The sequence below is a fragment of the Salmo salar genome, chromosome ssa09, assembly GCF_905237065.1.
Source record: "Salmo salar chromosome ssa09, Ssal_v3.1, whole genome shotgun sequence".
NCBI classification, from domain to species: Eukaryota; Metazoa; Chordata; class Actinopteri; order Salmoniformes; family Salmonidae; genus Salmo; species Salmo salar.
This window is the reverse complement of record NC_059450.1, coordinates 114,308,217-114,321,932: the sequence shown is the minus strand read 5'-3', so window position 1 is coordinate 114,321,932 and position 13,716 is coordinate 114,308,217.

Here is a 13,716-nt window from a genome sequence, read left to right as displayed (position 1 = left end):
GTAACACGTGGCTGTCCTCGAGATACGACTTACTCTCATCTAGTGTCTTGCTCCTGAAACTGCAGCATCTTCTCAGCGGATGAGGCTTGTTGTGCAGAGGACAACTTTCTTCCCTGAGAGACTAGCCTGGTTCGCTTCAGACTCAGATGAGACTTCTGTCTTCCTTATGGACACTGGTGTTCTTTGTTATGCTTCGCAGGTGGAGTTGGAGCCGCCTGTGTTCAAGCAGGTGAAGTTTGGATCGCTGTGCGTCTTCGCTTGCTTAGGATGAACTGTAGGACTGACAGGTAGGTCTCTGCTTTACTTTTTCACATCGGTGGTCTGGTTCTGTATTGTAGAGTCTGGCTGTATCAAAGTTGACCGCTGCTAACTGGAGCTTTGACGGTCTCAATGGCTTTGTGTTATGAGATGGTTGAGCAGTGTACGTAGTTGCATGTGACTTGTACATACTTACGGGTGCGTTGCGTTACGCTGAGAGGTGTGCCGTCTGGGTTTCTAACAAACAGCGTCTCTCTGTTTTCATAATCGGCAGCTACTTCGAGAACCTCAGCTTCAGCTATGGCTGCTGAGGCAGCTTTCTCCTACTTGAGAATATGTAAGTGTGCCTTTACCTCAGCTTTTCTTCTAGCTACTTCAGCTGTAACCCTATGATGCTCTTTTATGCAGCTCTGTTCTCTTATCATGTCAGCTTCCCTTATGCATAGGAAGCCAGTGCACGTGCAGCCTCTGCTTTTCCAGGAGCCCTGGTGGCTGCAGCACTAGCTAATGGCAGGCTAGAGTGGCTCGACTGTCTAGAACTAATGTGCTTAGATCTGTCTTCAGGACTAACTGATGTCAGATCAGATTTATTAGTCTCTAGAGCTTGAGCACTGTGACCTGGTCCCCAGAGTGTTGTATGTGCTGTCCTCTGAGTCTGAATGCTGAAGGATGTCTGTTACCTTGATCATCTTGTTGTTGCATAATGAGCTGGGTTAACTCTGGAGTCTGATGGCTAAAGAGGCTGGATCGAGACGTGTAGAAGGGATCCACTCTTCCTTTGGCTGGTTCCGCTGTGTAGTCAGTCTTTTTATTGTTATGCCCTCACGATACGTGTACACTTAAAGCTTGGCATACAGCTGACAACTCCCAATAAAGATCCTGGAGGCAGGATTACGGTTTTTAATATTTAGTTACATATTACTTTTTGTAAAACTGTTAAGTACAGAATAAAGCAAATATTATTTCAAAATGATCTGCACACATTCACACAAATGCATACACGTAAAGAATAGCCAGACCCCATACACTAACTATAACAAGCTAACAGTACAAAAGGCCTAGCTTGCCAACATAACATTGCAGAAAGGAGGAACATGTACCTGACTAGAAAAGTACCACAAAATGACTAAAACAGCAATACGCGTACTATGTATACATACAACATAATTACAATGGTATCATCTTGTAACATAAAGATACCTAGGCACGCACATTAGCCAGATACAGTACATTATAAAGGAAGCTAAGTTGCATGTCAAAGATGGAAAATACATTGGGTGTTAACTATGGCAATTAGTTAGCGCACATTAGTTTAGCATCATCGTGACCCTAAAGGCTAGGTAAAAACGTACTTATTCTAGAAAGTATAACTTGAATTAAAGAAAGAATGTACTAATGACTCAAAAACAAAAGGTGCCTACTTAAAGACTGAGAGTAGCACAACAGTGCACTAATACTATGTACGGATAAATGTATGTCTATCAAAACACGGACCAAAAAGGCCATTTTTGAATGTTGACTTGTACCTTAATCATACACATTGATTTCATTGTATATCCCTCCAGCATCAATTTTTTGGGGGTGTTGATAGAATTCAAGCTATATTTGATAATATCCAGACAGGAACTTATTTTAGCAGATTACCTAAATCACACATTCAATGAATTAGACAGACATGGCAATAAAAAAGGAAAATTCAAGGTGCCTCCAATGAGGCTGAATGTCACGTCCTGACCAGGCAGGGGGGTATTTGTTTTATGTGGTTCGGGGTGGTTGTCTATGTAGAGGGGTGTTAGATTTATGTAGTCCAGGGTTTTTGGTTATTGTTCTATGTTAGTTTATTTCTATGTTCTGTCTAGTCGTTTGTATTTCTATGTTTTGCTAATTGGTGTTGGGGCCTTCAGTTGGAGGCAGCTGTCTATCGTTGCCTCTGATTGAAGGACCTATAATTAGGAGTATGTTTGTTTTGGGGTTTGTGGGAGATTGTTTCTTGTATTGCTGTGTGTTGCCTACAAGACTGTTTTGTTGTCCGTTTATCGTTTTTCGTGTTTGTTTTGGATAAATAAAAATGAGCATTCACGCATTGGTCCATCTATTACGACGATCGTGACACTGAAATGTAATATCTACAAATAATTTACAGGACACCTGGAGATTATGCACAAATACAAAAGACTACTCCTTTTCTTTCTCAAAGTAAAACAAACTATTCAAGAATTGACTTTTTTTCCTCCCAAAATGCACTCAACAATTTACTGGCTCAAAAGTTAAATCTGAGTTAGTAGTTTCTTTCATTTACATTTCTATCTTAAAATAAGTCGATAAAAAAAATCTTTACACGTTATAGAAGAAAATGCATATTTCAAATTTAGGCAGGAATATGATCTTTAACTTTTGAAGAAAGCCAACGACAGGTTAAACTCAAATTAGGCATACTACTTAATCGCAAATAAACCTGGTAAACATTACACAACCCTGACAAAATCAATACACTTCAAACCAGTTGTAATTTTTTGAGATACAAGTTAGTTATTAAGAAACCACAACGGGATGAACAATTTCAAAAAAACGTATGAAAATCTAAATCATAATTAAACAACAGTTTGACTGATCCTACAGCCTCAATTGACAACCCTGAAAAAACTAATCAGCAGACAAAAGAAATCAGGTAAAATAGAGATCACCCAAAAATAGACTTAAAACATTCACGCAAAGAAAAGCACCAGGAATGGCTGTTATAGCAGCAAAGGGGTACAACCCATATTAATGCCCATCATTATGGAATGAGATATTCAACTGAACAGGTGTCCACATACTTTTGGTCATGTAGTGCACTCAATTCAGTACTACCTAGTTCCATGTATCAAAGTTATTTCAGTTATATTAAAATCTGTAGCGTCCCCTGCTGATTACAGACCCATAACTTGAATAAATTGCAACACAATATAAAATCTTATGCAAAATAATTGCAAAAGTCTTAAGCCTTAATACATATCAAACAGGGTTTATTAAAAATAGACAAACAAATACAAGAACAGTTTATAATACAATATGCAAAAAAAGAGACTTAACAATAATGGCTGTTACTGCCAAAAAGGCTTTTGACCATCTTGAATGGCCTTTTCTAATAATGTTGAAAGCCTTGAACTTTTCAGCTGAAATAATACATTTAACACAAATGGTATATAAATGTCATAAAGCAAAAATAAACATACGTTTTAAGAAATTGCATTAAAAATGGCACAAGACAGGGATTTCCCCACTCCCTAGCCTGTTTGCACTGACAATTTAATCACTTAGAAAGAATTAGACCGAACCCAAACGTAACACGTATCAGTATTTGGTAAACAAACTAAACGTAAAAATACCGCATTTATTTGCCGACGATCTCCTGATATACCTGACCAATATTGAAAACTCAAATTTCGAAAAAATATTTTCTGAAATCTCAGGATATAAAATTAACTTGGAAAAACTGAATGGCAATAGGAACATGAAAAACAATCTCTTGATCTACAACAATCCTTTAAGTGGACCATTAAAATACTTAGGATGCTTATGTAACAACAAATAATAAAGATAACTTTATCCCATTACTCAACAATATGAAAGCTGATCTATTTAAATGGAAGAATATTCCCGAAAATCTTACAGGTAGAATTTACCTCTTCAGAATGGCATGGTGTAACGCTTGGACGTCATGGGTGTGGAGTCAGGCGCAGGAGGCAGAAAAATGTTTGGTACAATATATTTAATAAGTACCAAAAAAGATATGCCCAAACACAAAAGGGCAAAACAAAACCCAAAATCCAATAACACGATCCACTACACAAACACAGTGAAAACACGTAACAAGCCCGCACACAGAACAGGTGGAGAGGCGGGCTCCTGCAGCGCGCCGACACCGGCCTCGGGGTCGACCCGGAGGAAGAGCGATCCAGATGGAGGCGATGGAAATCCACTAACAGTGATGGATCCAGTATGTCCCCCACCGGCACCCAGCACCTCTCCTCCAGACCGTACCCCTCCCAGTCCGAGGTACTGCAGGCCCCCCACCCGGCGTCTTGAGTCCAGAATGGTGCGTACTGTATACGCCGGGGACCCCTCTGTCTAGAGGGGGCGGAGGGACCTCCGGCACCTCACCGTCTTGTAGGGGACCAGCTATCACCGGCCTGAGGAGAGACACATGAAACGAGGGGTTAATACGATAATAAGAAGGGAGTTGTAATCTATAACACACCTTGTTTATTCTCCTCAGGACTTTGAAGGGCCCTACACGCTGCGGACCCAGCTTCCAGCAGGGCAAGCGGAGGGGCAGGTTTCGGGTCGAGAGCCAGACCCTGTCTCCTGGTGCGAATATGGGGGCCTCACTGCGGTGGCGGTCAGCGCTGCTCTTCTGTCGTCCTCCTGCTTGTTTCAGGGATTCCTCGACAGCTCTCCATGTGTCCTTGGAGCGCTGCACCCAATCCTCCACCGCAGGAGCCTCGGTCTGACTCTGATGCCATGGTGCCAGGACTGGCTGGTAGCCTAACACACACTGGAAAGGCGACATGTTAGTGGATGAGTAGTGGAGTTTTGCGCCAACTCAGCCCATGGTAAGTACCTCGACCACTCACCTGGCCGGTCCAGGCAGTATGACCGCAGAAACCTACCCACCTCCTGGTTCACTCTCTCCACCTGCCCATTGCTCTCGGGGTGATAACCGGAGGTCAAGCTGACCGAGACCCCCAGACGCTCCATAAACGCCCTCCATACACGGGACGTGAACTGGGGACCCCGACCAGAAATGATGTCCTCCGGCAGCCCGTAATGCCGGAAGACATTGGTGAATAGAGCCTCCGCAGTCTGTAGGGCCGTAGGGAGACCGGGCAATGGGAGGAGACGGCAGGACTTAGAAAACCGATCCAAAACTACCAGAACCGTGGTATTCCCCTGAGACGGGGGAAGATCGGTAAGAAAGTCCACCGACAGGTGAGACCACGGCCTTTGTGGAACGGGGAGGGGTTGTAACTTCCCTCTAGGAAGGTGCCTAGGAGCCTTGCTCTGGGCGCATACCGAACAGGAAGAGACAAAACCTCACGTCCTTAGCTAAGGTGGGCCACCAGTACCTCCCCCAGGATGACCCGACGAGGGTAGCGTATGAGCCCATCGAATCAATTGATCACGGACACCAAGCGGAATGTACTTACGACCTGTAGGACAATTAGAAGGCGCAGGCTCCATCTGTAACGCCCGCTCAATGTCCGCATCCACCTCCCATACCACTGGTGCTACCAGCTTAGAGGCTGGAAGGATGGGAGTAGGATCGATGGGCCTATCCTCAGTGTCAGAGGCGGGACAGCGCGTCAGCCTTGGTGTTCATGGAGCCTGGTTTATATGACCTCCTGAACTGAAATTGGGTGAAAAACATGGCCCACCATGCCTGACGTGGATTCAGTCTCCGGGCTGCCCGGAGATACTCCAGGTTCCGGTGGCCAGTCCAGATGAGAAAAGGGTGTCTAACCCCCTCAAGCCAAAGTCTCCACACGGTCAGAGCCTTGACCACAGCTAACAACTCACGGTCCCCCACATCATAGTTCCACTCCGCCGGACTGAGCTTCCTAGAGAAGAAAGCGCAGGGGCGGAGTTTCGGTGGCGCACCCGAGCGCTGTGAGAACGGCACCCAAACCAGCCTCGGATGCGTCCACCTCCAATATGAACGGCAAAGAGGGGTCCGGGTGTGCCAACACGGGCGCATCAAGGAGGGGTCCGGGACAGTGAACAGTGCCTTCAACTTGTTGAAGGCTCTGTCCGCCTCTGTTGACCACTGCAAACGCACCGGTCCCCCCTTCAATAGTGAGGTAATGGGAGCCACCACCTGGCCAAAACTCCGGATAAACCTCCGGTAGGAATTGCAAATCCCCAAAACCGCTGCACTTCCTTCACTGTAGTTGGAGTCAGCCAATTACGCACGGCATTAACGCGGTAACACTACATCACCATCCCTGAGGTGGAAATGCGATAACCCAGGAAGGAGATGGCTCTTTTGAAGAACTCACACTTCTCAGCCTTGACGTATAGATCATGCTCCAGCAGTCTACCAAGCATCTTGCGCACTAGAGACACATGCTCGGCGCGTGTGGAGGAGTAAATCAAGATATCGTCGATATACACAATCACTCCCTGCCTGTGCAGGTCCCTGAGAATCTCATCCACAAAAGATTGAAAGACGGCTGGAGCATTCTTCAACCCATACGGCATGACAAGGTACTCATAGTGGCCCAATGTGGTACTAAATGCAGTTTTCCACTCGTCTCCCTTCTGAATACGCACCAGATTATACGCACTCCTGAGATCCAGTTTTGTGAAAAAACGCGCTCCCTAAAATGATTCCACCGCCGTAGCAATGAGAGGTAGCGGGTAACTGAACCCCACTGTAATGGAATTGAGACCTCTATAATCAATGCACGGACGCAAACCTCCCCCCTTTTTCTTCACGAAGAAGAAACTCGAGGAGACGGGTGAAATGGAGGGCCGAATGTACCCCTGCCCCAGAGATTCCGTGACATATGTTTCCATAGCCAACGTCTCCTCCTGGGACAATGGGTACACGTGACTCTTGTGAAGCGCAGCGTTACCCTGGAGGTCTATCGCACAATCCCCCTGTCGATGAGGTGGTAATTTAGTCGCCTTCTTCTTACAGAGCAAAATCGGCATACTCAGGGGGAATGCGCACAGTGGAAACCTGGTCTGGACTTTCCACCAACGTGGCACCGATGGAAACACCCAGACACCTACCTGAACACTCCTCTGACCATCCCTGGAGAATCCCCTGTTTCCACAAAATCTTGGGATTGTGACTGGCTAGCCAAGGCACCCCCAGCACCACTGGAAACGCAGGTGAATCGATAAGAAAGAAACAAATTCGTTCCTTATGATTCCCCTGCGTTACCATGTCCAGTGGCACCGTGGCCTCCCTGACCATCCCTGACCCTAATGGTCGGCTATCTAAGGAGTGCACGGGGAAAGGGGAATCTAACGGTACCAACGGAATTCCCAACTTAAGGGCGAGTCCGCTATCCATAAAGTTCCCAGCTGCGCCTGAATCGACTAGCGCCTTATGCTAGGAAAAGGGAGCAAAATCAAGAAAAAAAATTAAGACGAACATGTGACCAACAGAGGATTCTGGGTGAGTGTGGTGCTGACTCACCTGGGATGAACGAGGAGTGTTCTGCCTGCCCTCTCGACTCCCAGAGGGACCCCCCCCAGCACCGGTCGGCCGTGTGTCCTCATCGACCACAATTAGTGCAGGAGGAGCACCCTCCTCCGGTTCCCCTTGACGCGGTTCCCCCTAGCTCCATAGGAATCGGCGCAGGCAGGCTAGGTGATGAAACTGACAGGACCCTTTCTGAAAGCCCGCGGGCAGCCAGCAGATTGTCCAGTCTTATAGACATGTCGATAAGTTCATCTAGAGAGAGTGTAGTATCCCGAAACGCTAGCTCCCTGCGGACGTCCTCCCGGAGGCTACACCGGTAGTGGTCCATTAGGGCCCTGTCGTTCCAACCAGCCCCAGCAGCCCAGGTCCGGAACTCCAGGGCAAAGTCTTGCGCGCTCCTCATCTCCTGTCTGAGGTGAAACAGTCGTTCACCCGCCGCTCATCCTTCTGGGGGGTGATCGAATATGGCCCTGAAACGGCGGGTGAACTCAGGGTAGTTGTTCCTCGCTGAGTCTGGTCCATTCCAAACAGCGTTGGCCAACTCCAATGCTCGACCCGTCAGGCAGAAGATGAGGAGGCTCACACTCTTCTCCCCCGAGGGAGTCGGCCTCACAGTCGCCAGGTATAACTCTAGTTGTAATAGAAATCCTTGGCACCCTGCCGCTGCTCCATCGTACTCCCTCGGAGGTGTAAGACGCAGTGCCCCAGATCCAGACGGGGAAGGGAGTGGAGCAGGTGGACTCGTCGAGTGAGCCGGAGGTGAAGGGAGGAGACCACTCCTTTCCCATCGATCCATCATCTGGTCCATGGCTGACCCAATCCGATGGAGGACGGTGGTGTGATGGAGGACCCGTTCCTCCATCGACGGTAGAGGGGTGGTGGCTGCTTCTGCTGACTCCATGTCATTGGTGCGGGCTTCTGTAACGCTTGGACGTCGTGGGTGTGGAGTCAGGCGCAGGAGGCAGAAAAATGTTTGGTACAATATATTTAATAAGTACCAAAAAAATTGAAAATATGCCCAAACACAAAAGGGAGAAACAAAACCAAAGTCCAATAACACGATCCACTACACAAACACAGTGAAAACACGTAACAAGCCCGCACACAGAACAGGTGGAGAGGCGGGCTTAAATAACACCACTAATTACCTAATAGAACACAGGTGCAACTAATAAAGACACGACTAACAGAAAAACGAAAAGGGGATCGATGGCAGCTAGTAGGCCGGTGACGACGACCGCCGAGCGCCACCCGAACAGGGAGAGGAACCACCCTCGGCAGTAGTCAGGACACATGGCTCCCAAAGTTTTCATATTTATTCTCGGTGATACCAATTACCCCACTGAAGACATTCTTTAAAAATGTATACTCGGCCATAAGACTTTATATGGACAAATAAAACTCATACAATAAAAATAATATTTTACATCTCTAAGTCTGAGGTTGGTTTTAACTTCCCAGACTTGGAATTGTACCAACTCACCACCCAAGACTTTTACTTGAGACATATTGTTAAATGCACTAAAGAGTAATGTGTGTGTGGTATAAGGATATTTCTGAAATGATTGTGTGTACAGCAGTGGAGGCTCCTCAGAGGAGGAAGGGGAGGACCATCCTCAGTGAAATGTCATAAATATGTAAATAGTGAAACCATAAAGTTACCCCTTTCAGATAAAACTATACTAAATATTCATATGTCACCAAATAATTGCTTTAACATACTGTTTTGCAAGGAAGGTCTACAGTAACTTCAACAGTACTGTCTGGGGTAACACCATGGTGTAGCCAGAGGACAGCTAGCTTCCGTCCTCTGGCTACATTGACTTCAATACAAAATCTAGGAGGCTCGTAGGCCTCACCCCCTTCCGTGGACATAGATGGTAATTATGACCACTTCCGCAGGACATCCTCCAACCAATCCAAGCTTTTGCATTATGAACTGACATGTTGTCCATCCAATCATAGAATTAGGATCAGAGAACAAATCTAGTGAGTTGTATTGGGATATTGCCACAGAGCAATATGGTGGTTCTATGTGTTGAGAGGCTTGGTGACATTGTTGGATAGAGATTACGAGTGAAGAGTGATAGTTAAGCGTTTTTGGGATATTATTCAAATTCGTTTTTTCAAATTACAGGAGACGGAGGTATATTATAAATTGTTTTCTTGGTTTTATAACTTTTATTTTTGTGTTATTGCAATTTATTTGCTTTGCTAACTTCAGTAGCTAGCTAGCTACCAGCACGAGTGTGTGTGTGTGTGTGTGTGTGTGTGTGTAGTTTTCTCCACCAGAATGATAGAATGGCCAACGTTACCGAAAATGTTGTGGACTTCTTGTTGAACCCCTTTCATTCTCTGGGGTACACGGAAAGGTGCAAATTAAAAGCGAGGGTTGACCTCTGCCTGATCAGTTTCATGAAGACGGATGAAAAGGTGAGGGCGTTCAATACTAACTTCAATCAAAAGTATAGATGGTGAACAGGGAGCCTTTCATCAGGCCGCCTGTATTGCTGGCCTTTTTGGTAAGTCAGCCTTGGTCGAAAGGTGGGTGCAGTGACCTGAAGAATATCGATCGTTCAGCTAAAGAAAAGCATGGCATGCAAGAATTTGCTTTTAGGACACGACGAGAGGGAAAGTTCCGTTAACAAGGACAACTGCAACGAGCTTGCAGGGGTAACTGCACGTTATGGTGCTTTACTTGCTGAACATATGGAACTTTCAACTGTCTTTTCTGGGATGTTGAAAACAATTCCGAATGATTTGATAGCTTCCATCGCCTCCATTAAAAGTAATTGTCAAAGGCTATACCCATTCACTAACACGATCCTAAGCGGGATAGCACAAAATGAGATGCAGAGACATGACTTCAACAAAAAGAAGGAAACTGTATTGGGGATTCTTTCCACTCTCCCCAGGGCAATACAAACAAAGGCCCGTGTAAGGGCTATCTAATTAAATAAAAGTACCAGTTGGTACTAAATGCAAAACCAACAACTTGAGCCTCTTGAGGATACCCTAGGATAGGGGGCGCCACAGCGCATTTTGAAAAAAAATCGTTCCCATTTTCAACGGCCTACTAATCAAACTCAGAAGCTAGGGCATGCATATACTTATTATATATGGATAGAAAACACCCTAAAGTTTCTAAAACTGTTTGAATGGTGTCTGTGAGTATAACAGAACTCAAATGGCAGTCAAAACCCCGAGACCGATTGAAACAGGAAGTGGAATTCTGAATTGTGGACTCGACTTCTCATCTTTCCCTATTAATCACACCGTTAACAATGGTTCAGTGAGCACTTCCTATTGCTTCCACTAGATGTCGCCAGTCTTTTCACAGTGGTTTGAGCCTTATACAGTCGAAACTCAGTGAATGACACGCATTGGAAATTGGTCACAGGGGATGGGCCATCACCATTATGACGCCGGCGGCCATGTCTACCCCCACCTTTGGAAACGGTTTTAAAGGCCATGAAATCATCCCCCTCGAATCTTATTGGCTCTCTTGGTGTTACAGGCCCTGAAGATTAATGTTTTACAACGTTTGACATGTTTGAACGAACCTACAGGCGGGAGAATCTCATTTTATCCGGAACTTCAGCCCTGCGCTTGGAGAGAGCCATAGGACGCGCTACCAACAGCAGGCTAATGGAACGTGAAGTATGGACTTTTTGACCGAAAATACATCTGTTGTGGACCTGGGATGCTTTCTGATGAAGACAACTAAAGGTAGGCGATTATTGACAATATTATACAAGATGAGATGTGACATGCGATTGTTTCCAAGATGGCGCCGAGCTCTGTATATTAGCTCATTTTCTGAGTATCGCATCTCCTTTTATCGCAAAGTGTGATTACCCAGTAAAGTTAATTTAAAATCTGGTATGACAGGTGTTCTCAAGAGATATTCATCTATAAATGTTAGATTGACAATATAAATTAAAAAAATCGTTATCGGATAGTAATTTAGGGAAATGTAGCATTGTTTACCGGGACGCATTTGAGGGGAAATTATTTAGTCAACGTCAGACAGAGATGTAAAAGGCTGTTTTTATATATAAATATGACCTTTATTGAACAAAAGAATGCATGCATTGTATAACATGATGTCCTAGGGGTGCCATCTGATGAAGTTTGTAAAAGGTTAGTGCTGCATTTAGCTGTTTTTTGATTATATGTGATGCAAGTGGTTGGTCGGAAAATGGCTATGAAGCTGCTTTTTACGATGGACTCATCTAACATAATCTAATGATTTGCTTTTCCTGTAAAACCTTTTTGAAATCGGACGACGTGGGTCGATTCAGGAGAGGTGTATCTATAAAAAAAAAAAAGAATAATAATATATATATTTTTTTTAAATTATGATTTTTTTTTTTTTTTATGCTAATTGGCGATATGATTTTTCGCTGGATTTTGATCCCGCTGACGGGATGAGACGCTGAAGAGGATAACAGGGAATCATGGTGCTGTGGAATTCGCCGTAACCTCCGGCTTGTAATCATTCTGCCTCTCCTCTGCCCTTCAGTCAGGGCCTATCTTTACCACACACATTGACTTCGGCGATGTCATTTACAAAATAGTCTCCAACACTCTACTCAGCAAATAGGATGTAGTCTTTCACAGTGCCATCAGTTTTGTCACCAAAACCCCATATACTACCCACCACTGCGACCTGTATGCTCTCGTTGGCTCGCCCTGGCTTCATATTCATCGCCAAACCCACTGGCTCCAGGTCATCTATGTCTTTGCGCGGTAAAGCCCCGCCTTATCTCAGCTCACTGGTCACCATAGCAGCACCCACCTGTAGCACGCGCTCCAGCAGGTATATTTCACTGGTCACCCCCAAAGCCAATTCCTTCTTTGGCTGCCTTTCCTTCCAGTTCTCGGCTGCCAATAACTGGAACGTATTGCAAAAATCACTGAAGCTGGAGACTCATATCTCCCTCACTAACTTTAAGCACCAGCTGTCAGAGCAGCTCACAGATCACTGCACCTGTACATAGCCCATCTGTAAATAGCCCATCCAACTACCTCATCCCCATACTGTTATTTTTTTTGCTCCTTTGCACCCCAGTATCTCTACTTGCACATTTCATCTTCTGCACATCTATCACTCCAGTGTTTTAATTGCTAAATTGTAATTATTTCGCCACTATGGCCTATTTATTGCCTTACCTCTTATCTTACCTCATTTGCACATACTGTATAGACTTTCTTTCTATTGTGTTATTGACTGTATGTTTGTTTATTCCATGTGTAACTCTGTTTTGTGTCGCACTGCTTTGCTTTATCACAGTGGTAAATGAGAACTTGTTCTCAACTAGCCTACCTGATTAAAGGTGAAATAAATAAAAATGTGTAGCCTACTTGGACACCAGGTCCTTGGACACCTTGTCCCAACATTTCCCACTCTTCCACACGAATAGCCTGAAGCCACAGAGCTCTTCTCGATGGCTCTATTTCCCTATGTTGGAGCATTGCGAACCATAGGTCGGGATTTATGACCTGGTTACGTACAGCATATTGAACAACCCAATGCACTTTTGTCATTTTTTTAATTATTTCTGTATAACAAAAAATCTATGAAGAAGTTGGCTCTTACAATGGGGGTCAATGGGAAAGACTGTTTGTTTTTCCCAATTTTTGGTTGAGGGGAATTCCTTATGACATGAATACGGACTCTGAGAATAACAATGGAGCTTCTATTACAGTATTATATTTTTGTGAATATTTTGAACACAAGGAAAACAAGGAAGGTTAATAGTCAGTGACTCAACTTTTCAAAGATTTCTGACTTAATGTTATCCATTCTCACATTCTTTTATTATGTTGTCTGAAGCTGAAGGTTTAATGTATCCATTGGACTACTGCAACTCCCTGTTGGCAGGGCTCCCTGCCTGTGCCATTAAATCCCTACAACTCATCCAGAACGCCGCAGCCCGTCTGGTGTTCAACCTTCCGAAGTTCTCTCACGTCACCCCGCTCCTCCGCACACTCCACTGGCTTCCAGTTGAAGCTCGCATCTGCTACAAGACCATGGTGCTTGCCTACGGAGCTGTGAGGAGAATAGCACCTCCGTACCTTCAGGCTCTGATCAGGCCCTACACCCAAACAAGGGCACTGCGTTCATCCACCTCTGGCCTGCTGGCCCCCCTACCTCTGCGGAAGCACAGTTCCCACTCAGCCCAGTCAAAACTGTTCGCTGCTCTGGCACCCCAATGGTGGAACAAGCTCCCTCACGACGCCAGGACAGCGGAGTCAAT